We start from the raw sequence: 26,755 nt of genomic DNA on the forward strand, positions 1-26,755 counted from the left end.
TCTCCCTTCCCTTGTGTTTTCTCCCTCACTTTTTGAGATTTGCCGTCCTTCCCTACATCCTGCCCCTCTTGTTGCTGGTTGCCTCTTGTTGCTGGTCCTGCCTGCCCTCTCTGAGTGCCCTTGGGCCGGCCATATCGTCCATCTCCTTGGCTCCACTCGCCTCCCCACGACTGGATTCCCCAAGCTGAACACACAGGAAAACTCCCAGGACTCCTGCCCTCTTCCTTCCTTCCCACCAGCCTCATCTCATGAGTTGCAAATGGTTAACTACGACTCACTTGGGTGGAGAGGGAAGGTTGTCGGGTCAGAACAGGCTACAGGGAGGGCAGGGGTTCAGACCCCAGCCAATGTCTCCCCTCATTTCTGTTTCTCACTGAGGGACTTTCTTCCTGAGGCTGGAGCCTGAGCCGCCAGAGAGCCTGTTTCCTTGTTCCAACGAGAAGGAGCCTAGGAGTCGGCACAGCTTCGATCACGTGTCCACTTGCACAGCCAAAGGGTGAACAGCGTAACAGGTGACCCCATCAGAACCCCATGGTTCAAATGGATAAAAAGGGAAAGTCCTAGGCAGACAAAGGCGTCCTGTGGCTCCATGTTCAGCCAATGGCCTGGCCTTCCAGTGTACGAAGGCTGGGTCCTTGACAGGCAGGAGGGCCGTGGGAGACCAGGCTGGCGACGCCAGCAGTTCTTGCCTTACCTCCTCCACCAGCGGCTGCCACCCCCAGCACACCCAGAATGCACCAGCTTCTGGCTCCATCAAGGTGTTCACTTCTAAGGCACCAAAACCTATGGATGCTCCCAAATCTGACTTTTTTTTTCAGCCACCAGCCCATCTCGAAGAAAGTTATCTTAGATTTTAAAATGTCAGATTTGGAAGGGCAGTTGTCTCAGAAAAGGCATTAATTGTATAAAAATGATAGGCTCACATTTCTCTCCAGGATGCTGCTTTTCAAAGAATCAGATTTTTTTTTTAGAGCTAAAAGACCCCTAGATATCTTCTAACCCTGTCATTTTACAAACAAGGCAACAGGCACAGAGAAGCTGAGTGTTTTGCCCGATTATACCAGCCGCCTAGTCGCATTGGTAATAAGGAATCCTAAAAATTAATCGATGTGACTGTTTCTATGTGATGTTTGCAAACTATTTAAGAAAAAATGTAATGAAAAGTTATCCTGCATAGATATGCCTCAGTTCTTTTTTAAAAGATTTTATTTACTTATTTTATTTTTAGACAGAAGGGAAGGGTGGGAGAAGGAGAAAGAGAGAAACATTAATATGTGGTTGCCTCTTATGCGCCCCCTACTGGGGACCTGGCCTGCCACCCAGGCATGTGCCCTGACTGGGAATGGAACTGGCAACTCTTTCGTTTGTACGCTGGCACACAATCCACTGAACCACACCAGCCAGGGCTCAGTTCTCTTTTTTAAGACTTAAATTTTAAGCCATGGAGTTTTTAACCACCTGAATATTAAGTCTCATTTTTCCCTTTTGTGCATTTATCTACAAAATGCTTTATCTTCCCATGTCTTTGATCTTCCATGGGCAATGGATCTTATATTTACATTTCTCTGCCCTTCACCTCTGCGCCAGGCACTTAGGGACCTGGAAGCCAACACTTCAGGGCACCAAGGGAATTAGGACAAAAGTTGCCTCAGTCATTGGTCACTCTCTCTGGTTTATCTAGGTTGGATCTTCACATTTGTCTTCCTGAAAGATACCTACACCCAAATATTTATAATGTTTAGTACAGTTTTTCTTCTCTTAGTCTGATCATAATTCTGATTTCATATCCCAAACCCAAATGGCCCTAACTTGCAAGAGAAAGCAGTTACTGTGGACGAACAAGCAAAGCACGTGGGTCCCGAGATGCTACTGTCGGACACAAAAGCCCCTCTGTGACTCTGTGGGCGCCGGCTCCTCCCATCACTCCGCACAGAAAAAGGGCACGCACTGTGCTCACACTCTGTTTCATTCGCCCGAATTTGTAAACAACTGAAGCATAACACAAACAAGTTGGGTTTTTTTAGCTTGCTGGTGCTTTTAACTCAATAAAATGTTTGATAATTAACTTCATGAGCTTTTCTTTCCTTTTAACCCCTTATTATCTCCGCCTGTGAATGGATTCCACTGGCTGGTTTGAATTGGATGGTTCCTTTGAATACAGGCTGATTGCTGCGTATGTACCTTGTAAGTCAGGATAGGCTAGATTATGGTGCAGTAACAAATAACACCCAAACCTCAATGGACTCATGAAAGTTTGTTTTCCACTCATGTTACACACCCTGTGAGGATCAGGAGAGAGTTTGGAGCTTATCGTAATCACTTGGGGACCTGACTGAAGGAGACTACATCCTGAGTCTTCCCACACTCTCCTCAGCAGATGGAGAGAACTCCAGAGGGACTCCCACAAGCCATCAATGCTCTAGCCCAGAAGTGACACGCATCACTTCCTTTCACAAGTCATTGGTCTGGTCACATGACCCCACGCCACCTCAGGGCACCAGGAAGCCCCCAGCCCTCTGTGTGCTCACCAGGAGTGGAGGGCAGCTCTGCTGGCCTGCACGGACCTCAGCAAACACACACACTGCTGGCAAGAATCCCACCTTCCCACTGGGCCCAGGAAAAAGCCTCTTGCAGGAGAGCCCAGAGCCAAACCGACTGGTCAAACATTTACCTACCAATTAAGAGCAGGGCCTGGATGGGGCTGATGAATAAGGAGTAGGTGTTTAGACAACAAAAGTCATAGAGATTTTTCACCAAGTTTTATGATATATGAGTTACATATCAAAAAAAATTCACCTGTTCCTCCATGGGGCAAAAAGTCCTGCAGGTGCCACAGACACGCAGCGAGCGGGCCAGGGGTTCTGCCACCCACATTACAGGGCACAGGACAGGAAAGACAATGTGGTCCAAATGGTGCCACAACTAAGAAACCCCGTATTTGAGTAATTCTAAGTTCACATTTAGAAAGCAAAAATAAATCCCCAGACCAAAACAAACAAAAGGTCTCAGGCTCCACTGCTGCCTGTCCGTGTGAGGTTGCAGTCCCAGATGTCTCGGTCACACAGGGGCGCCTGTGAGATGGGCTGCTGGGCCCCTTCCCCCCACCCAGGTACCACTGCCATAACTGCTTACATGTGGCCTCAACTCCCCAGATACCAGTAGCACTCCCTCCTTGGCAGTGACAGCCAAATATGTGTCCAGTCAGTGACAAGTGTCCTGGGAGTCAAAGTCTCCCTGGTTCAGAGCTCTGTTCCATGAAGTGTTCCAGTTCGCTGAGGGCCCCATTTCAGTTGTGCTGCGGAGGAACGAACCCTGAACTGGGAACTGAAGGGGCTGAGTTCAAATCCAGCTCTGCCGTTAAATCACTCCTGTGCCTTCCCCTTTAAGCCTCAGTGTCCCTGTCTGCAAGATGAGAGGATTGAACAGGGCAATCAGCCCTTACAGTCAGTGCAGAGCCCCCAAGGCTCTTGGGCTTGGTTCTGGAATTTTTCATCTAACACTGTTTGGGTCATAGCCTCACCCTCTCCCCAAAGAGAGGATGGAGTGAGGATTTCAGCTGCACAGCGCACAGTCCAGATGACAGGGAGGGGTGGGGGTTGATGAGGGGACCACAGAGCCAGCAGCGTCCTGGGGAAAGAGGAGGATGAGAAAGTCATGCACAGGTGGGATCCTGAATGCACCGAAAGGCATCTCCTGGGCTGACCCTGTGCTGCCACTGCAAAGTCATCGGACCTAAGCAGTAAGAAGAGGCACCCAAGGGGCTGGTGAAGGGTTTTTGAGGTTAAGAGGATAAATAGCAAGCAAAGAACACCAAGAAAAGAGCAATGCACCCAAGAATGGGAGGGAAGAGTGTGTGTGTGCGTGTGTGTACACACACACCTCTGCTGTATCCTTGCTATTGGCAACAGAAATTGAACAATTTCAATTCAGCCTGAATATGTCTGTAAATTTCAAAGCTTGTTATAACAGAGTTATTAGGTTTTCTGGCCACTTGTTGGCCTCTTGACTCTTGTTCAGCTGTAATCAAAAGACAGGAGGCAAGAGGAGAAAAGGGAAGATGCCCCCTGCGGCTCATCATCCACATTTCCTCCTGGTTCTTCTCAGAATCCAATAAAGCTTGACAGTGAACTTAAAAGGGAGTGAGTGGTATTTAATAAAAGGCTGTTCAGTCTAAACAATGATTCAGGCCCTTTTGAAAGCCAGAAGAGACAGACGGAATGGTCTTTTCCAGTCTAGGTCCCCTAAAAAGGTTTAGGTAATATCTGTCTTGGGTTTGTACTTGCGTTTTCTTCATTTCTTTTTCTTTTGTCCTAAACTGAGCTACTGGGCTGATGCGGACCCCAGCTCGAGGGGTCCGCCACATTGTGGATGAGACATGAGAAATTCACATGGACTACCCAGTCCTGTGGAGGAGAAGGGGCGACATGGCTTTTCTCTCAAGGGGAGAAAAAGCCTCAGCCTCCGCCCAGGGCTTTATTTCTTTTTCTGTGCGCATCACATGACAGTCCTCATTTACTATGCACAGGTTTGATTTAGGTGTTTACCTTTTACAGAAAACAAAGGAGCAGATGCCACTAATCACATCACAGAAGAAGGATATTTGCAAATGAAAAGGGAAAAGTGGTTGAGCTGGTTACATTTGTCCTTGGAAGGTTTAGCGTGGATTTTAGGAAGTTATGTTGCAGTAAATGTTTTCTGCCTCAATTCAGGGCGAGGGAGTTTTAGCAAAAGCAAGTCTCATCGTGGTCTAGGTACATTGCAGGCTTGATTTCCCACGGGAGAACCTATCCATGGGCGTGTGTCCTGTGCATGGGACCTTGCTTTCCACTGGGAACTGGTCCCACACCACGCATAACGGTCTCCTACACTGGGCTATGCTATATCCCACAGTTAGCACCTGTTTCTCAGAAATATTCACCAGGTTGTTCTTTTATCCATCCAGTCTGCCAGCCACTCATCAGCTATTCATGAAGTACCTACTATGTGTCAAGCACTATGTTTGGGCTGAGGGTACAGAGACAAATAAAAGACAGTCTAGGTCTTCCAAGGCATCACGCTCGGCATTTACACAAGCAATCACACTCCAGTGTGGCAAGTGGGGTCCCCCAGGGCAACACCTACCCCTGAAAAGGGGGCCTCAGGAGAGATCTTCCAAGAAGGGGCCATCAGAGCTAAGTCTTGAAGGACAAAATAGGAGTTATTCAGGCAGCAGTGACAGAATGACCCAGGCTGATGAAAGGCACAAAAGTAAGAGAAAGTCTGGAGGCTCACTGACCTAGAACATAATATGGTTGGATAATAGCATTCAAAGAAAAGAGGGTGAGAAATAAGACCAAGTTGGCTGATCAGGGCCAAGTGTGCCGTGCCAAGGACCTCTGCCCTAAGCCTCTGTCCCTCACTACCAAACTATGGTTCCCATTACTCGCATTCCCATTAGTCACATTAGTTTTGTTCAATGAAGTCCCCACAAACACTGAACAAGAGAATAGTAAACCGTGGCTCCTAGGGGAAATACAAGCTTAAATTCCTGAAAGCCTCTGGTCACATTTTCATCAACCAGATGATATATAATAACCTTGTTTTATGTGTGTTTCTGTTTTAAAACACCTTTTTTAATATCTACCATTGATTCATTCGGATTGAGCTCACGGCCAACAGTCCTGTAGCTTGGGTCTGCATGATGCTTACCCAACACACACATTTTCTCCGCGAGGCATGTCACAGCCTTCTTGTGCTTACAAATGTCATACAGCCATTTAAAACAACAAAATCACCAACCAAATGCCCCACAATGCAAAGCATGGCACCAAATAGACCACAAAAAGGACATCTGTGCACAGTACGAGAGCTGAAACGAGAAGACAAAGGGCTGCCTCGTCTGACTTCCATTGGGAAGGTGCACACTCGGACCAATCAAATTTTTCCCCCACTCTGCATATATCCATGAATGATCGCAAACGTGCCACAAGTATTGATGGGGGGTTACAGCCCTGACTGGTGTGGCTCAGTTGGTCGGGCATTGTCCCGCAAAGGGAAAGGGCGCCAGTTCCATTCCCAGTCAGGGCACGGGGTTTCGGGTTTGGTCCCAGCTGGGGCGCATAAAGAAGGCAACTGATCAATGTTTCTCTTGCACATCAATGTTCCTCTCCCTCCCTTTCTACCCCCTTCCCCTCTCTCTAAAAATAAATAAAATCTTTTAAAAATTAAAATAGATCTGGAGGTCATAAATATGTTTTAGGAAGTAGACCAATTCACAAATATGAAATTGTGAATAATAAGGATCATCAGTATTTCAAAAATGTTAAGGATGGCTCCGGGTCAGTGGCTCAGTTGGCTGGAGCATCATCTTGTACACCAAAAGGTTGCGGGTTCGATTCCCAGTCAGAGCACACACCTAGGTTGCGGGTTCGAGCCCCTATCAGGCACTGGGGAAGGTGACTGATCAATGTTTCTCTCTTCTCTCTCTCTCTCTCAAATCAATAAACATACCCTCGGGTGAGGATTAAAAAAAGAAGTGTTAATTATGAACCCCTAAATTCTCAGGGCTGCTGATGACCACTCTAATCAATATTCTGATTCTTGCCATTTTGATTTTTCCTGGAACACAGGAGAAAGGCGTGTGTGAATTTAGAGCTATCTATGAGTTAAGACTAAAGATCTGGGAACTCAGGTAAAGCTGCACTGTACTAAAGCAGTGTTTACAGCAGCCCCCTCTAGAACATTCTAGAACAGCCTGTCAAAGGGTGACTTGCGGCTCACTCTCTGATGGCAGGGGAGCCAGACTCTACAGTGATCATTCTGGCTGGAGCAAAGCGCCTCAGAGCCCCAGAGGTGGTGGGGCCAGCCATCAGCATGGGCACTGTCTGTATTGGTTTATGAAGGAACGGCAGGAAATAATGGCGTCTTGGGCCAGCCAGGTGTGGACACAGATGCGGCAAGCTTCGCCCAACGGTGTGAGACCAGAACGGTCTGGGCAGCCTGGTGCTTCAAATTCTTCAGGACAGTGATAAACTCCATGAGCTGCAAATCCCAGGGACCCCTTCAGGGCAAGTACCTATTTGGAATTGCAGACATGGGACTAATAGATTTTATTTAATATTTGAAAACACAGCTAGTCTCTGATCTAGGGGGAGAAAAGTCACAGAACTCAGTTCCTTCAGAATTCAATCTCCTAGCTGACTCACTAACTTCGTCAGAGATTTTCCTTGATCATTAAGGAGGCTAATCTGCTACTTAGAATTTGATTTTTAACCAATGTATGCTACACGCTGCCCAGGGGATATCGAATACTAGATTTTTTTTACACTTTCCTAATTTCTTTAATTTAATTTTTAAAAGATTGGCTTCACTTTTTTACTGTTTGTATTTATTTTTTTATTTTATTTTAATTTTTCAACTACAGTTGATATACAATATTGTGTTAGTTTCAAATATACACCCCAGTGCTTAGACATTATAGAACTTACTAAGTGATCATCTCAATAAATCTCATACTCATCTGACACCATACACAGTTATTACAGTATTAATTGATCATATTCCCTGTGCTATATTTTATGTCCCCATGACTATTCTGTAACTATCAATTCATATTTCTTAATCCCTTCCCCTTTTTCACTTATTCCCCAACCAACTCCCAAAAGATGGATTTTCCTTTTCAGAGTAGTTTTAGCTTCACAGCAAACCTGAGCGGAAAGGACACAGAGCTCCTGTGTCCCCCACCCGCCCCCTCACAACCTTGTCTACCGAATAGCCAGCCCAGAGTGGCTCCTCTGTCACAGTCCATGAACCTGCACACACACATCACTGTCCCTTCCAGTCCACAGGTCACAGCACTCACTCCTGACAGTGCACATTCCATGGGCTCTAATATATACCAACACGTATTCACCACCCCACAGAATGCACATAACATACAGAAGAGTGTCGCTGCCCTCAAAGTCCTTTGTGCCACCCCCCCCCAACCACTGACTGACCTTTTACTGTCTTCATAGCTCTGCCTTTTGCAGAATGTCATCAAGTTAGAATCACACGCTATGTAGCCTTTTCAGATTGACTAACCCCAAAAATGTAAGATCAGTTTCAATTAATAAGTCAATTACAATTCTGTGAGCAACTTGAGGTTTTGGTGACCATTGTATTCCCTGCACAGAGGAGGCGCTTAAATGTTTGTTGAAAGCATAAACCAACTTCTTTGATTTAAAAAAAAAGTCAGAACACTAGTGACAGTCATTAGAACTTAGTGTTATTTAAAAAAAAAAGAAATGATAATGACATTTACTCTGAACAAAGAACAGCTTGTAAACAATGAAGTCAAGGACTGGACATACATATATTTTGAAATGACTACCACAATAAACTTGGTTAACATCCATCCCTTCATATAGCTACAATTTTTTCTCCTGATGAGAACTTCTCAGGATTTACTCTCTTGGCAGCTTCCAAATGCACCACGCAATGGTGTGAAACACAGTCATCGTGTGCCCCTTACAGCCCAGCTTCCGAATCCTGACCATGTCTTCGGAAAAGAGGGGTCGTGCGACAGATGACGTGGTTTGGGCAAAATGATTTCTGCTCAGCTTTTTCAAGTTCTGTGTGTGGGGCTGCCCTCTGAGCACTCCCCAAATGTTCTGACACTCCTCTAGCTGCAGATGTCCACAGCGTTAGGGCAAAGCCAAATATAAGGACAGGATGACCTCATGGGCCCATTATGCCCGGTTCCTATTTCTGGGCCCTGGGATCATCCTTCCTTTCTTGACAACAGAGCTCCGCTGCTGAGTCATGTGTAACTGAACCCTCCTCTGCAGTTCATCCCGCTTCTTGCTGGAACCCAGAAAACCTAGACCAGGGGCGATGGCACCACCGGGGCAGGAGAGGGAAGTCGAGGTGGGAGGGAGGCATTCAGGAAATACAAAGACCGAAGGAAAAAAGTGAGCCTAGACAATGATTATGAGAGTTAAGTCAGGAGGAATTCAGGCATGGGTCTGCCTCGCTGCATAAAATTAAGGTGTTCACAAACTTGCATGTCAATCAGCTCATATTTCAACTGTAGGAGGGCAACTGACATTCAGGCCCTTATGGTGATGGTTTCTCTTCTATAGTGAAGCCTTGTCTGTAATGCTAATGCACACTTGCTAATTTAATTGTATTATATTGATATTTCTCTACGTTGGCTTCGAGAGAGCACTAGAGGTGACTCATTACAGCATTCTACCTAGCAGATGAGTAGGCAGAACAAATACATTTGAGGCTGAGTATGCAGTGAATCTGGACCTCTGACTATAATTGAAAATATAGAAATGTTGGTTGTCAGGGTGTTACCTGTGTCGATAGAAAAGGCCTTGTTATAAAAAGCGTTTTCAGGAAAATATTTCAAAGAGAAAGAATGGGATGCTCATTTGTAGCTGGGAGAAATTACCAAGGGAGATGGCTCCTTAGCATTATTGTGGCTACTACTTGACATCTTCTTCTTCCCCTGTAGATAGTATTCAGCTGGTCACAAAGGCCTCTGTAACAAAGACTACATTTGCCAGTCTCACTGGCAACTATGTGGGGACATGTGTAAATTCTGGCCAATAGGATGTTAGCAAGAATGTCAAGAGTAATTTCCAGGAATTGTCCTTAAAGGACTTCATGATCTCTTCCTCCCTTCTGGGGATGTGTTGCCAGGAGCTAAAGCAGCCACTTTAGACTACAAGCCAGCAAGCTAAGGATAACTGAGAAATCAAAGAGATGGATATGGGCTCCACCAAGGTCTTGGAGCTTCTCAAATAGCCTTTGACCCCTGTTTCTGGAAAAATAAAATTCTGTCTTGTTTAAACCACAGCTGCTTTGCATTTTTGTCACACATTTGAACCTAAGACTAATAGATCCAGCATTAAGGAAATGTTCATTTCATTTCATTGTAGCCTTTACTTCATTCAATTTCATGGATTTGTTAAACCCCTGCTATAGAGAAAGAGGTAAGGGCTCTTAACCTGAGGGTCCACAAACTTAGAGAAGGGAAATGTTCATCTTTACTTTACAACCTCTATTGGGATGTAGCATTTTGGTGATGACTACAGTATTAACAGTACCTGTGACTTTGTCATTAATAGATATTTTCACATCATAGTACATGTGTTATAGATATCTGAAAATATCACATATTTACTCCTATTTGAAATTAGGAAAGTTATTACACCTACTGCTAGATTTTATTATTTAATATGCTCATGAAGATAGAGACTGGTTCTCTAGGAAGCGGATTCTGAGGCAGAGTGTAGCGTGCAAGGTATTTAAGTAGTGTCCCCAGGACAGATAGCTGTGGAAGGAAGAGGAAGAAAGCAAGGTTGTGCAAAGGAAGTCAAACTGTGATGCAGGGCCAACACCAGCCTCGGCCAACCACGGGGGATCTCTGCAGCCAACACGGACCGTCAGAGTTGCCCCACGTTGAACGTTTACCACTGGGGCCAGCCGTTAGGTGTGGGCCTACCCTAGGCCCTCTTCCCTGAGGGGTCTGTGCCCTGTGGTCACCATGTCTTTCCCTGGTAAGCAAAATAATGGCCCCACCAAAGATGACCCTGTCCTAATCTCTGGAACCTGTGAATACGTTAGTTTATGTGGCAAAATGGACTTGGAAGCTGTGATGAAACTAAGAATCTTGAACTGGGGAGAGGACCCTGGATCATCTGGATGGCCCCAGTGTCATCACAGGACGAGAATGGAAACAGGGAGGCAGGAGCGTCAGTCAGAGATGTGACGAGGGAAGCAGAGGCTGGAGTAATGTGACTGCTGGCCAGGGGCCACAAACCAAGGAACGCAGGCCACGCCCAGAAGCTGGAACAGGCAAGGACTCGGATTCTCCTGCAAAGGCTTTGGGAGGAACACAGCCCTGCCTAACGCCCCATGAGTGAAGCTCAATGACATCCATTTTGGACTTCTGACCTCCAGAACTGGGAACCCTTGGTTCCCGCACCCGTGTATTCTTTTTTTTGTTTGGACTTGTATAAATTCTATAGGTATCCAGATCTTCTTTCTAATCCAGCCTGGGAAAACTTATATTAAAAAAAAAAAAATTGAAGTCCAGAGAAGTTAAGGAATTTGTCTGATGTCACACAGGATGGCTAAGATTAGGACCCAGTGCTTCTGAAAGCTCACTCAGCTCTTTCCCTATGGCATTCTACCTTCTGTGTTTCTGTATGTCAGGCATGGTGTGCTGAATTGGCCAGGAGACCTCTATTTCAGCAAGAGGGAGGAGCAGGAAAAACGGGAGGGGATGCATTTTCCTGGCTTGAGTTAGCAAGCCACTAACTATCTCCAGTGATGAAATTACCTGGAATGAACACTCGACTCAATATTACATATAGTTAAACGATGGATCTGCTTAAGATTGTTTTTCATTACCTCCATCTAATGTAGGCAGATGGGATCGTCAGTATCAGGAGACCACAGTGACACCAGGTCCCAGGCAGTTCTCATTGTCCTCTGTCTTAAAGGAACGAAAATGAGAAATTTCAATGGGGAACAGGGTTAATTTTACTGCTAAAGTTTATTTTACATATAGAAATAAGTGTGTAGCAAAAGGATTAATGGTGATAGGAAATAAGTTACTACTATTTATCATTTAATGGATGCCCCCTATTTGTGAGACACTGTGTAAGAAACTTCACAATACTAGCCTTAGCTGGTACAGTTCAGTGGATTGAGCGCAGGCCTGAAATTCAAAGGATTGCTGGTTTGATTCCCAGTCAGGGCACATGCCTGGGTTGCGGGCCAGGTCTCCAGTAGGGGGTGCCCAAGAGGCAACCACACATTGATGTTTCTCTCCTTCTCTTTCTCCCTCCCTTCCTCTCCCTCTAAAAATAAATAAAATCTTTTTAAAAACTTCACAATACTATATAAAATGTATTTTTAAAAGATATATATGTATGTATAAATACACGTATATTACTTAATATATATACATATATATACACACAAATATATATTAGTTAATCCCTTTTATCAGTCAGCTTTGCTGTAATAACAAACAACCCTCAAAATTTCAGTGACTCACTCAGTACATGTCTACTTATTGCTCATGTTATGCATGTTAAATGTACTTCTTGTGTTTTTCATCCTGGGGCCTCAGCCTCAGGAGCGTGCCATTCTGGTTGGTGGAAGAGATGAGTAAAAGTGGCAGAAACTTGCAATGCCTCTCAGAGCTTCTGCTGGGACAAGTCTGTATCACGCCCGTCATTTCTAGTTGCCATAGACCGTCATGTGACCAGGCCAAATCAGTGGAGGAGTGGGGTGCGGGCAGTCCTGATCACATGGTAACAGAAGAGGACACATGCTGCCCACACAGGAAAGGGGGTAAGGAAACACTGGGGACAACAATGAAGTGTAAAGCAATAAAACAAGATTAATATTAACCCTCTCTCCACTTTTGAGAGAAGATGAGTAACTGCTAATCTCCTCCTAGAGCTTGAAAACATCCCTTACAGTTGGGGTGACTAGGTTTTGATAAAATGTAACCTAGGGTTTGAAGGTTAGTAGGATAGGTACATGGAGAAAAAGCAAGGACTTTGTAAACAGAGGAAAACCCCAGAGTACAGGTGGGGAAGAATTCCAGTCAAATAAGCTAAGTTAGCCACAGAGTAGATAGATGAGAGGGAAAAGGGGAGTGGACAGAGGCTCCACCGAGGGGCTGGGGTAGGGTGGGGATCTGGGTGTTGAATACCGAGGAGTTGACGGCTGAGGAGTTTAACTTCACTTAGGGGTCAGTTAGAAGGCTTTAGCTATCTTAGAAAAAGAGACTGTCAGGATTAAATGCTTGCTTCTGAAGAGTGATCAGATTAGGGGGTTCAGGGTGGGCTGATATACAAACGGAGAACAGGGAGACCAGTGATGTCACTACATGTCCAGAAGCAAGGTAAAAGTCTTTAACTTAATGAAGGATGGTGGCCGTTAGAGCAACAACAAGGTCAATTCCAGAGACTTAGAACCTATGGCTTTAGAAATTTGCTCCTCTCCCAAAAAAGAAATTTGCCCCATCTCTATCATCCACCCAGTACTCCCAATAATAACATAGTAATTAAACCCATGTGAATAAATCATTTTCAATAACCTGACTTTTGTATTAATCTATAACATACAGTATTGATTTTTTAAAAGAATATAAGGCCTAGGCAAATTAAAGCTTCAAGACAAGTTCCCATTCCCCTTGGACAAGATGGTTGTCCCCAGACCCCCATACCTATAAAGCCTCCCCAGGCAGGGCTTAAATTAGATATCAGGGAGACCAAGGTAAGGCCTGTTAAAGAGAAAAATTCCATGGAGTACATTTTAAAGATCTAATTGGCTTTGATGAGTGATTCATCAATCACGAAGCATCCCATCTAGTAAGTAAAGAGGAGCACTGAGAATTTGTACAAAATGGAAGGTTTCTATAGACCGAAACTGGGCAGAACAAGAAAGTTATTATCAAAAAAAAGAATTCTTTCAGGAACAGGGTACCTTTCTTTTGTGGGGATGGTGGCAAGGGTTTTATTAGGCAGATTACCTTATTAGTGTTGATCAGGAAATTCCAGACTAGTTGGTAGTTTAAAATTCCACTCTTGGGAGAGGCTGAAACTACAATTAGGTCAGGTATTAACTTTTAGTTTCGGTGAAGCATCTTAGCACAAGTGACTCCATTTTGGGCCTGTGGTCTCTTTCTTGACAGACGGAAGCTGGTAACTAGGTGACTGGGAAAATGAAAGGTTCTGGTCAGTCTGAGGTGTGTTATGCAGGTGAGACTCTCCAATGGGCACTTAGGAATTCAAGTCTCAACTCTACTTACAGTATAATGGTGTGACAACAAATGAGAAAAAATAGCTATGTATGTGAAAATGCCTTATAAGGTGATTAGCGCCATTTGAGCCTTTGTCTAATTTAACATTTTATTATCGGGTCACTTAGATTAATAATAGATTCGAGAATATTCCTTGTTAAAAAAACACTACTATATTACAACTGAATTAGTCTGTTTTAAGAGGATTTGCTAAGGAAAGCATTACCCTTGGTCAATAACAACAACAACAAAAAAGGTAGACAGAAAGCAGGCTTAAATGAAGCAAGCCCAAGGAAACTCATCTCCAACAAGGAGACCAATTTGGGAGACTCGGGGAAGGGTCAGCGTGCCCGCCAATGAGAGCAGGCCGAACCCGAACCCGGGGATGGCTTTAAGGTCCAGGTGGACGGATGGAGGAGCCGCCATGTGGAAATTCACCCAAGACGTTTCCGAGACAGGACATCACCCCAGGAGGACAAGAAGGAAAAGAACAGAACAGCAGACCTGGCGGAAGGACACGCATCATCTTCCTATACCAACTGGCAACCAAGCCTCCCTCCCAGGGAGGCGACCCCTCAGATAAAACAAAGGCTCCAGCCGTGGGAGGAGACCCAGGTGCGCGTGCGCCACAGAACGCGCTTGCGCACGGCGGTCAGTGCGGTGGCCTGAGTCTAGGGGTGGGAAAAGGCAGGCTGGGAAGGGAAGCGCTGGGAGGGGCGAGCAGGGAGGCGGGAGACAGCCAAGTGTGGGGCGCTCTTGCACGCCCACTGGTGGCAGGAGGAAAAGACGCCCGCGGAAGCCTCTCTGTCCGCCTCTGCTGGGGAGGCTCGCGCTCCCGCAGCTCGCGCTTGCGCCAGCCACCCGCCAGTCTCGGGAGCGCTCTCTCTTGCTGGTGCGCGAGCTCGCCGTCTCCGCCACCCACCCGCTCCGGCACCAGCTCCGGCACCGGCAGCAGCACCGCCGCCACCGCCCACCTTCAGCCGACACCACTGACACTGCCACCACCACCGCCACCACAGACACTTTCTCCTCTGCTTTCCTCTACTGTCTTCGCCCTCTGTCGACCATCAGGTAAGCAAGCTCAAGGCTCTGAAATGTGCCTCCCTGCACGCCCTATGCGCCTGCAGACCTCCGCCCCTCGGCCCCCCACCTCAGAGATGGCTTTCGTGAGGTGGGCTTTGGTGAGAGGCAACGGCGTGGGGGGCACTCCCTGTGCTCTCTGCGTTCCGGGGTGGGTCTTGGGGGGCTTGGAAAGGGACCCATGCAGAGGATGCACACACGCGTGTATGTGTGTGCGCGGATGTGTGCTGGAGGTTCCACACGACCCTCTTCGCGAGGACACGGGCAGAGGTTTGTGCCTGCAGGGTGGGGCACAGATGGCGGTGACCTGGGGGAGGGGGCTGTCATGCACTGTAGATCGCCGCCTTTTGCCGCAATGGGCATGTATGTCTATGTGTGTGGGGGGGGGTCCAATGACGACCCCCCAAACCGAACCTTTAATCCGTTTTCTCTGTCTCAGTTTGCCATCAGCCTTAAGGAAGGTATGGATCGGGTTCTAGAAGACATGACTCCCTGCCTGCCCCTCCCTTCACCTCCCCGGTAGCGATTCCAATGGGGCTTTCGCTGCCCCTGATTTAAGGCGGTGGTCCATCCCCCACCCCCATTTTCCTCCTTCAGAAACCCGCAGGGGACATTTGGGGGCTGGGAGTGGAATCGAGGAGATGGGGAGGGGTCCAGGCACTGTCACTTCAGTTGCCCTTCCCCCTGCGCGCGCCTGGCACCGAGACGCAAGCAGCGCCGTGCCCGAGAGAAGGTATGCGCGGATGCCAGTGTGGAGGTTCGGGAAGGCAGGGATCACCTGGCCTGAGACGTGGAAGGTCTCAGCAGCGGCTGACCCCTGCTCGCAGGTGCTCCCAGCCGCAGACTGGCGCGGGGGGGGGGCTGCAGGTGCACTTCAGGCAGGCCCCTTTCTCTTCGCTCTGCGCCGAGAGTCCGGCTTGTGCGCTCCCTACCGGAGGCACGGTGCTGGCGCGCAGGGCTCGCCCCTCACTGCGGCAGTGGGTGTGGACCCGGGTGGGCGAGGAGGGGGAGGGTAAGCTGTGCCTCCTCCCACTCCCACCCCCGCTTTTTTTCCCCTCCGAACGCGAGGTGCCATCTTTTTGCGGTGTGTCACGTCTTTACGGTGCCATGCCAAGCCGGGCAACTGGGCTTTGGAGCACAAGGCGGGGCTGTTATTAAGGGGGTGGGGGTAGGGGACAATCGGCGCTGAAATCTTGGCGTTTTGCTGCTACAGGGTTGAGCCCTGGGAGCGTCCACCTAGGATCTTCCTGAGGGTTCACTGCTTTGTTTGTAGGGCTAACGAGATCTGTGATGCCGGCCTGGTCTTTTGCCTTGAATTCTATAAGGGTGTTTAACCAAGGCCCCCACTCTTCTACCCGTGTTTCGCCCCTCATTTCCGAACCCTTTGTTAGATCTCAGGGCTTTCTGGGGTCGATGAACCCGAATCACGGCCCTAGAGTCATGCGTGAAACGGGTGTGACACTGGGTGGCCCCCTCCCGGAGCTGGGCCGCGCGCCAGGAAGCATCCTCAGCTGACCGGGTGGGATTCCAGGTCTCCGAGCGCTGCGCTGGTGTCTGCCGAAGGACTACGCCCCACCCCACACCCTGAGCGTCCTGGTGGCCACGCCCCACCAGTCTGCCCATTAGGGGCATCGAGGACCCTCGGGAGATACAGGACTGGGGGCTCGCAGGCGGAGCCTCTCTCTGCTTCGTGCCCTGTTGCTTCTCGAGGCGGGAAAATGGGAGGAAGGGGCATAAATTTTCTTCTGATGCTCCGAGCTACACCCATCCCTCCTCCACCACCCCCAGCAGACTAGGACAGGGGTGCCGAGGGGTGGTTGCCTTGGAAACCACGCGTCTTGAGAACGGCCTTTGGGCGTGGCCATGCCCCTTACAAGCGGAGATTAAGAACCTTGGGGTACGAGGAGCCGCGCCCCCTGGGGGACTCTGCTGGGAAGCCCCAACCTCCAACGGGTAGCTCTTCCTAACTGGCTTCCTGTGGCTACAGCCACCCAGATACACGACCCTGAGATATTTGTGGCCAAGTACTGTTTTAGAAACCTGCAGCATTTTCACTTAAGAGCCGGAGTTCACTGCCGCCCTTGAAACTGGGAAGGAGGGGAGAAGGGTGGCTACCGACCCCCGGCTTGCCCTCCTGTGATGAGCTGGGTTTGAGCGGCTTTCTGTTAAATCTATCGCTGAAAATTGGCGCGGAGCGCAGAGAGCATTTTAGGGGCCAAATCATCCCCTGGACCGCGCATACTGACTGAATATCCGGGGAATGGCTCTGCTCGGAGTCTAAAAGTCCACTCGGGGCCAGGGTGAACCTTCCCGACAATGGTGCGGGCCAGGGGTGTCAAACTCATTTTCACCGGGGGCCCCATCAGCCTTGCGGTTGCCTTCAAAGGGCAGAAATAATTTTAGGATTATGTAAATGTAACTACTCGTTAACTGTTAAGGAGTTAACATTACATTCGGCCCTTTGAAGACAACCGTGAGGCTGATGTGGCCTCCGGTGAAAATGAGTTTGACAGCCCTGGACACTGTAGGCAATTGGAGCCACGGACCTGCGACACCCCCGCCCCCACCCCGGCCTCGCCCCCACTTCCCTGGACCCGCTGCAGGCAGGTTGTGGGAGACTCAAGGATCCATTCGAGCTGCTTCTCCCTTTCATTGACATCCCACATCGGCCTGGAGCTGGGCGTGGGATTCTGGTTCCAGACAGGGTCTCCGGACACCCGTGGCCTTGGATGGTCCGCAGGCAGAGAGGTCCCCTGTAGGTTGGGGGGAGCGTATTTAGCCCAATGCCCAGAACCAAGTGCAGTCCACACGTCCCTGATTTCGCTCCATGTTGAAATCTGTTTGGTGGGGCACTTGGGTTCACAAGGGGGCTGTTAATCGAGGATCCCGGGTACAGAGCCTTGGTCCTTTGTATTCGGATGCAGAAATCCCATGCCTAGCTCTGCGCTCTGGGATCTAGAGGGATGCAGTGTTTATACCCACACAGAGACGGTGGAGCGCCGAGCCTGCCGCGGTGCCTCGGGGAAAGGTCCTGTCTCGGAATCCCCAGCATCTGGGGGCTGTTTACGCCCCGCTCAGCCTCGGGCGCTCAGGAACCTGTAACTGCAAGCCCCGTTGGTCCAGACTGCCTGATCTACCCCTGCAGGCGCCGCGCGCTTAGGCTCAGCAGGAGGCCTTGAGTTTTATCTGATCCCTGTCTCTCCAATTGACCCGACGACCTACAACAGAATGAGAAATGCCTTTCCTACCATAATCAGTTAAGGCATTATTTTACCTTTTATGATGCTGCTTGTGTTTACTTATTACTGCTTATAAGTAATGTAAGAATTACTTATGCATTTCCCTATCTACAAACCCTTCCTCTGAACAATTAATTAAGCACGTGCATACACCCCACTGCAGGCACCCACCCCCGATTGACTCCAGAAGCTAGTCAATTCCTTGACCAGCGTTTGCTTCTTGTAACAGGTTGTGTTTGCTGCAGTAACCTGGCTTGACTCCTTGGGTTTGTTTTTCGCTTGGACGATTTGGGGGAGGGGTTTGTTGACTTTGCTGTTCTTTTGAATGAGTGGCAGTCTGTGATGTGTAACCCTAACCCCACGTGGACCTCATCTGCACAGGCCAGTCATGGGAGGGCGGGGCTTTTCAGCGGTTTCTAGTATCAGACGCCCCTCCCCTGAGGGATTGAAAGAAATGGATTATTCCCACAGATTGCAAGAAGAAAATTTAGAATCGATTTCTTTGAGGGAGGGTCAGACTTACATTTGGAAAAGAGCCCCTTCTATTGAACATGCCCTTTGACCCACATACCCTTTGAGGTCAGTGCCTGCCTGCAGATGGAATAGGATTGTGGTGCTTTTTGTTTAGGTTGAAATTTTCTTAGCCCTTTTAACATCAGTTCATGAAGGCCATTTGTGGAAACTTTTAGAAATTGTGTTTTATTCTGCCTCCCCTCAGCGTTTGTCTTCAGTATAAGTGGCTCCATAGCTGTGGGTGTGAATGAATATGTGTCAGTTTTCTGATGGAACACACGATCGTTTTCCAACTAGATTGTGCCTTCTATTTAATTAGTCTCTTCCTCACACCCATTTTGAAAAAGATGCCTCAAAAACAAATAAAAACACTCCTAGGGGCTTCATAAACTTCTCGACATATAGTAGGCATTTCTGCCCATACTTATTTAACAAACAAATGGATAAAATGGGAAAATATAGGTCAATAGGTAAGGAAGAAAAAGCAGAATGGGAAGAGGGCTTTATTCAAGATCATGGCATCAGGAAGGTTTGGGGACAAATCCAATCATTTGACCCCGACCCTGTACACAAATGACACCCAGAAAGCTGCCCGTGCCCTTCCGTAGGCCTCCGCGCCCTCCACTCCCCGGCTTCCCCGGACCTCCAGCCTTCCCACTGCAGCACTCACTGCTTATGGCCCCACAGTCTGGCCCCTCTGATCGCCAAAGAAGAGAGGAAACGGGAGAAACCACACTTCACAGCAGGAGGAGGGAGACCTGCCCTGTCACCTTGAGAGCTGCAGTGCTCCTTGTGCCCCTGAGGTCAGAGGGACAGAGGCGGGAAACCCCATTTGCCTCTATTCCTTCCACTTCCTCCCACCCTGCTTCTTTCATCTTCCCACTTCAGAGACCCCCCCGAAACCCCTCCCAGAAATGTCCACCTGACCAATGACACCTAATTTGTCTCCCTAGATGCTTCCACTAGTGACTGGAGCTAGCTTAGGGAGGGACCACCGCAGCAGGTGAGGGGAAGGGAAGACTGACCACCTGGGCTGCAGCAGGGGGAGGAACCCAGTGTCCGCCTGGGACTCTCGGCTGTTTTCCTGTAAACTAGTGAGATGTCCAGAGACATTTTTTTATTTTCACACCTGGGGGAAGGTGCTACTGGCCTCTAGTGGGTAGAGGTCAGGGGTGCTGCTAATCAAGCTACACAGCACAGGATTCTCCCCTACCTCAAAGAATGGTCCACCCAAAATGTCACTAGTGCCAGGGGTGAGAGCCCTGCTGTAGAAACATTGTCACCCAGGTGCTGTTGCCTTCATGGCAGCTTACATTCCTTGAGCATCTTTTAGACGGCACTGCTCTAAGTGCTCCCCAGAAATTACTGTACTTCATTTAATCCTCCCAACAACCTTTACATGTAGCAGGTGCTGTGATAATCTCCGTGCTACCCGTGGAGAAGCTGAAGTACAGAGAGCTCAGTGACTCACTGAAGGTCACACAGCCACCGAGTGTTGGCACTGGATTTCTGACACTGTCCCCCTCCCCCTCAGCGAACTCATAGGCTTAATAGGCCTTTGTGGGCTAGCCTTCTAACCCAAGCACAGTCTATAACATTGACCCAGTGGAATATTCTCATTCCAGAGCCACTGACTCACAAGTAAACTTGAGCAAGAGTCTGTAATTGGAGCACAGCCTAAAGCTCTGATCTGGTCCTGACCCTTAAGCTCTGTGCCTCTGTATATAAAACAGAGAAACTATCCCAGGACCTTAAACCTCTCCCCCTAAATCCAGGACTTCAGGATCGCTCTGCTACACAAAGGAGCACCTGGGTTTGACGGGCTTAGAGAAGGCTGAAAATCAAGACTGAGGGATCAAGGCATATAGACTCGGCTATGGTCAGGGTCAAGTCGCTTCTGAAGTTCAGGGACATCAGAGATTCTCATCTTAGGGTCCACCCCTCAGAAAGATTGAAGGGTTGGCACCCGCCGATGACCCAGTTCAGAGCCTGGGGGTAGATGAGTTGCACAGGAAGGACCTCATGCACAACCTCAGGTTGCCCTTGGCAAAGGTGGGCCTGGAGGCTCGTCTTCCTTCCTGGGGCCCAGGCTCTGCCATAATATTCCATTACACTGTGGTGCTGAGGGCCTGCCTGGAATCCTCCGTGCGCAGGACTCACTGCCACTCCTGCAAGCTCAGGGGCCTCCCCAAGCACCTGTGCAGGTGATAGGACATGTACCAGCCAAGCCAGTCCTGCCCCATCACCTTGCCAGACGGGTTGCTGTCCAAGAATGATTTTCCTGTCTCCAGGTGCCATTCTCTTGCCACTTCTGCCAGCTTCCTTTCCTGTACAGATGGCCCTGACCTGAGTGTGTGAGGCCAGCCTAGGATGGTAGTTGAGCTTTTTGGGTTCTTTGATTAGGAAACATTCTCTAGGTGTGCAGCTAGAATTGGCTTCCACAAAATGCCAACTCGAATAACTTCCAGGTGGATTATCCTTTTTTTTTTTTCTCTGTTGCTATTTCAGCCGGCTCTGTGTATGCCCCAATCAGGGGCACTACAGAATTAACCCCAAGAAATGTATTTTGTGCCTCAGCTATATAGGGAGGTTTGTGAGTGCTTTGAGGGCAGCGGTACTTTTTCCTGGATACCCGGTGCAGGGCAATCAATGAAAGAGGCATTAAGTTTGTCTTAGTGGTTCAGGGCGTGGGCTCAGATCAGGCCTCTTGGGTGTAAATCCTGGCTCCCTGCCTCCTTGTGGGACCTAAGCCATGTCAGTTAGCCTTTTGGAGTTTTTCATCGTCTGTAACTTAGGGTATGGTAGTACCTCTCCCACTGTTGCTGTGGGACTTAAATGGGGTGACCCAGTGCTTAGCCCAGGATCTGGCTTGTAGTAACTGCTCAGTAAATGAATGGCCTTATCAGCAGCAACCTCTGGATCCACACTTGTGATTGGAGAAGTGTATAAAGGCATCTATGGACCTTGGGGATGGAATCAGTTGTATCAAGTACATTCTTAAACTGAGCAGAGATCGAGATGGGAGCAGCAGGCAGCTTCCCAGCTCCCCTGGAACCAGGAATTGTTGTTTGGGTGGAAGTGGACCCCCTGGAAATCACACACACCCATGTTTACATGTACACACAGAACTCTTGCCATAGGCGTGCAGAGCAACTTATCATCTGTTGTCCCTGCCTCTGTCCTCTTCCTTCCTGAAATCCGCTCCACGCTGGGAACAGACTGTGTCCTCTCCTTGCCAGCCGAGCCGAACCACCCCCCTCCTGCCCTGCGTGGAACAGAGACCTCAGGTTTAGAGATCTTACTGGTTTACTCACTGAGTACCGAGTGAGCACTGACGGACTCTGAGAAATAGTGGGAAAAACAGGAGAGAGAGAAGGAGAGGCTTTTGCAAAGGAAGTAATTACGCAGAGTGTTGAAGCTGGTAAACTGGCAAGCAGGCTTGATGGTGGACAACTGAGAGTGAGTAGAAAATGTTAAAGAAAGCAAATGCTACAGGGAAGTTCAAGTATCCGATAAGCAGAGTCATATCTGATTAACCACTTCAGCTTAAGAAGGCTTCTCACCCATGAACGAAGACTGAGAGTCACAATACGTCAGTTTCTAAAAAGTCATTAAATCAGAAATACATGTGTCTCCCAAACATTTCACTTTAACTTAAATTGGATGAAAGCACACTTACCCCCCTTCTTTTGGGACAGGGCCCAGCCTTCTCTTGCTGTGTGGGTCAGCGGTTGAAACTCCCTGTCTTCTCTGCCTAAGCCACACTCAGTGTGTTGCCTGCACTGAGGAGTGGTCTGCATGCAGAATCCCTCTAAAGTCGTGCTATTTTTTTAATGGTCTTTGACATCCCATTTGACAGTAAAAAATTACTTTAAGAATTTATCTTTCATTTAATACTTGTGTTTCATCGGCTTTAGTTCTATGACTATGGTAACGAGTATGATGGACCTAGAAGGTTGGCTGTGGGAGGAGGAGACCCAGGCTGTGGGCGCCAGGCCCTGTGGACCCAGCTGTGAATACGCACAGTCCTTCATTTCTGCTCCTCACATGGTGCCAGGGAGGAGGCAGCCTAGGCAGGGACCCTCAAGATGCTCTTTTCCTGTCTTTCAGGACAGGGCGGCACTTCAAATTCATTCATGTAGAGTCTCAACTTAAGGGGTGTTGTGGCATTTCCACTGTAAGACTCAAAATAAGTTCAATGCCCTTAGTGTAGCAACTTCCCTAAGTGAAGGGGTTTCAGATCAAAGTCCAACACTTTGAAAACCGTTTTAAATCAGCTAGTTAGAATGAAATCTGAAGCCGCTGATAATGATGTCTCATTCAGGGCTGTCCCTCTGGTCCTGTCTGCCCCACTGCTAAACCAGGCATCAAAGAGAAGGGGGTCATAATTATCTCTGGTCCCAGCTGCTAGTTTTCCTCCTGGCCGGGGGCAGCTGGGTGATGCTGTTTTGGGACCTAACTCCGAGGTTGTACTACAGAAAGTCCAGAGACGTACTTTCATCCTTGTGTCCTCCGCACTCCCTGCCCCATCCCCCGCCCCAAGGATATCAAAGGACCCCTGGGTCCATAATCCTCTTTCATGTGATCTGCAGCCATCAAGCAGTACTGGGAAGGAGGGAGCAATTCGTGGAGCCTGGGAACCGTGCCCCTCCCCCGGGATGAAGGCCAGCTCTCCCCCTTGAGTTAGAACCAGTGTCTTAAAATATGTGTCAACAGAATTGTCCTGGATCAAATCCAGTTCTGCCATATTTGTAGGTCACTCAAAGGTGCTTATTTTTCATTGTTCTTAATTGGACTGTGACACCAAACCACTGTCTTACCTTACCCCCCCACCCATGGTCTCCCCCTCAAAAAGCTTATTGGATAATTAATAATCAAAAGCCAAATGCTTAAATACCTAAGAGAAGGTTACAATTCAAAGAATCTTTTTGGTTTAAAATATATATGCATATAAATATTACAATTATGTAGCATATATTTGTGTGTATATAAATATTATAATTATATAATACTTATATAAGTATAAATATATTAAATGTAAATATTCACTACCTTATATTTTTGTATATCTGAATTTTTTATATTGGGTTGGCTTTAACTTTGGTATTGGTGATGCGTCAGAATTTGTTAATAAGCCAAGGAAGGGTTGTATATACAAATAAAATAGTTGTATATGACCTGCTATGTTGGGGCGTAGTAGTGACTGTGGTGTAGATTCATATGGACCGGTCCCTTTCAAAGCTGCCTGTTGTGGAGAATCCCCAGGAATAGCTGTTGGGGGGGGGGTGTCACCAGCCCTCCTGCAGCCCACTTTCTGTCTTGTCCCTTCCTGAACACCAGGAAGCTTCACACTGGCCCCAACTGGCTGCCCTGCAGCCTCTGCCGTCTCCCTGAGGCCTGCTTAGAAACAAGGATCTCACAGAACATCCCTAAATCCGCTTGAATAATGGACTGATTATGCACAAACTCACCTGAACCTTCTTTAAACCTATTTAACCTTTTTCCTGGGGTTAATCCTGTGGGGATAATGTGCCCTCAGGTGTCTGCCCCCTGGGTTTACTTCTTCCTCCTGGAGTGCTGCAGCCCCTCCCTTCTCAGCAGAGGCAGGGAGTGCCGACTGCCCTGCTCCCCTCCCCGCAGAGTGTTAATAAAGGCGGAATAAATTGAAATAAATCCCTTTCGATGTCACTAAAGCGCTATAAATAATTATAAACCAGTGTTTGATGTCTGATGGGAAATGTAGGGAAAGAGATTCACATTATAAATTGACAATCTGGGCCAAGGTAAAAAATAAAAAATCTTTAAGAAAAGATCTCCTTATGATTTATTGCCGGCAAAACTGTATTCCAGAAGCTGGCCATCCCCCTGTTTTGTGGGTTTCTGCTGCTGCCCACTGCTTGGGTTTGCCAAGCCCTGGGTTTGATGCAGCCCTTCCTCTGACCAGCTAAGAGACTTGTGGCAGAGAGTCAGATCTCCAGATATAACGTGGTATGTCAATTACACCTCAGTAAAAACAAATTCTTATGTTGATGGGCATACTGTAAGGTTTGCTGTGCTTCTATTTTCCCATTTGTAAAATGAGGATTATGCAATCCCCCCTCAGAAAGAGCACAGTGTGGCCTCACGGGGTAGTCACAGAACTGAAATAAAACCATCCGTGAGAGTGCCTTCTCAGAAGACAGGGGCCCCACGGAGGGCTGTGCCCCCTGAGCTACAGTCGGGGGCCTGACCTGACGTCTCTCATGGGCTGAGTGCAGCCCGGTGTCTGAAACACTGCAGCTGCCACCGCCTGCCTCCCTTAGCACCACCCCGACGGTGCCGACTGGGTCCAGGGTGAGCTGCCCGCAGCAGGGCTCTTGCCAGGGACAGATGGACAGGCAGCCTGGTCCAACCTCTACTGGCCTTGTCTCTCCTGTCTTTGAAAAGGAAGCCCAAAGCCAGGGGGCAGGACAGTGGGAGGGGTGCCTGTAGTGTCACCTCAAGTGATGTCCAGCCCCTGCCAGTGCTGACTTCTTCAGAGAGGAGCTGGGACTTCCTTGGCTTGTGTCCTGACTCTCCATGGGATTTCCTGGGAGTCTTTCTGTTTTCCTGGTGGGGTCGGGGGTGGGGTCAACTTCCTCCTAATCAGACAGGGACTGGTACAGAATCTCACATTCTAATTATGCCCAGGGGGCAGCCTCTTCCTGCCACTCAGTGTTTAGCACTCAACGGGAATCGATTAAGGCAAGAGTGATTAAATTAAAGGCCAGGACTGACTTTGATGGCCTAATGCTCTGATGGCTGTTTGGTGGTGAGAGACACAGTGAAGGCTCATTAACTGAACCACTGGCACTTGGCATCTGAATGGAGCCGGGCTGCAGTCTGTTTGCCTCTGCCCCGTGAATGGCGGGTAACTTGTGCTCAGGGGTGGCGGGAAGTGTTCCTGGGTGCATGGGTCACCTCACTGTGACAATAGCTGCTCTACTGTGTGACTGCCTTCAGCACTGGTTCTGGGTGTCTAGTGGCCCCACATCATCAACCTCTGGGTACCCTGCTCTCCCCAAAGCTGTCCCCATTATGCCTCGGTCCTTTTCACTTTGGTCATTGGAACCTGCCGTCTTCTCGTCCCCATGTGGCACATCTTGGAGTCTTAGATTCTTCTCCTCCATCTACATCTTAGAACAGACTTAACCATTTCTTCCTCCTAGACACTGTCCTTCCCCTTCCAGTTCTTATTCTTACCAGTCCTAAAAGGAGCACAGGACTTAATATGTCACGCTCGATCATTACGGAAACAATAACGAATTGTTCCTAATTTCAATCCCGAAATTCACATCCGATCCAGTTTGCAGACCACCGCCAAGCTGTTCTTCCCCGAGCAGCCCTGCCACATGCCCTGCCCCATCCGGGCACGCGTCCACGACTGAGTTCTCTGTCCCTTGCTAAGCCAAGGCCCACCTTGCGCTGCCTGCACAGGTCCCTATGCCGGGCTTGGACCCCCTGTCCAGTTCCACTGGTCCAGTCCCACTGCTGGCCAGTCTGCCTCTTGGCCCCTTCATAGACATCATGCTCTCTCTCCCCGCCACCTCTTTACGTCACCCTGACCGTCCCCAGTCTCTGTCCTGCCTGAAGCCTTCTCTAGCTCTCCCGTCAGCGAGATCCAGAGGCCTCTCCACCTTTCACGTCCCACCAGCCATCAGCACCGCAGTAGTTAATGCTTAATTATTTTCCCTCTTGCCGTGAGTGCAGGTCTCAACTCCCCATCGGCTGTAGGTCCTCTGAGGGCAAGGCTCGTGTCTCGTATGGCTTTCCCACTCCCCTGGGTGTCTTGTCTGTCACAGAGCTGGGCACATACACAGCTCAAAATAACTAGTCTCGAGCCTTGAAGTTCGATGCTAATAAATCAAATAAGCTGATGTTAGATGGGTTCTGCCTGTTTCAATAAAGCGAGTTTTCCACCTACTAGTACATGGTTCTGTTGCTCTATATACTTGAAAATAATGAAAATCACATTTCCTTTGAAATATTCTACAGTCGTCGCTTTGCCCTACTTCAGGCCAACTTCCACCCCCGGTTGGTCCCATTAGTTTTGCTATATGAAGATGCTGATAACAATGGTAGTGATGGGGTGCATTTATTTTACTAAAAA

The 26,755-nt window shown here is 48.4% G+C and overlaps 1 protein-coding gene and 1 long non-coding RNA gene across 13 annotated transcripts in view; one reads left to right on the forward strand and one right to left on the reverse strand.

The window, feature by feature from the left end:
* Positions 1–11,076: 11,076 nt before the first annotated feature.
* LOC119062576 (uncharacterized) lies at positions 11,077–14,411 on the reverse strand. Its single transcript, XR_005085001.2, has 3 exons — positions 14,300–14,411; positions 13,526–13,709; positions 11,077–11,470 (listed from the first exon to the last, which is right to left on the reverse strand). It is a non-coding gene; the product is annotated as an uncharacterized LOC119062576 (long non-coding RNA).
* A 167-nt stretch (positions 14,412–14,578) lies between these two features.
* The window catches only part of MAPT (microtubule associated protein tau), an 86,698-nt gene continuing 74,521 nt past the window's right edge, over positions 14,579–26,755 (forward strand). For 3 of the 12 annotated variants that reach the window (XM_037163617.2, XM_037163623.2, XM_037163622.2), the window contains exon 1: positions 14,586–14,866. The gene's annotated coding sequence lies outside the window, so the exon portion shown is untranslated. Of the gene's footprint in view, positions 14,867–26,755 lie in introns of all 12 variants that reach the window. The other 9 variants (XM_037163611.2, XM_037163612.2, XM_037163614.2 and 6 more) reach the window with 6 other exon arrangements.

The sequence above is a fragment of the Artibeus jamaicensis genome, unplaced genomic scaffold (genome assembly GCF_021234435.1).
Source record: "Artibeus jamaicensis isolate MK-2021 breed Jamaican fruit bat unplaced genomic scaffold, CSHL_Jam_final contig_1998, whole genome shotgun sequence".
Lineage (NCBI taxonomy): Eukaryota > Metazoa > Chordata > Mammalia > Chiroptera > Phyllostomidae > Artibeus > Artibeus jamaicensis.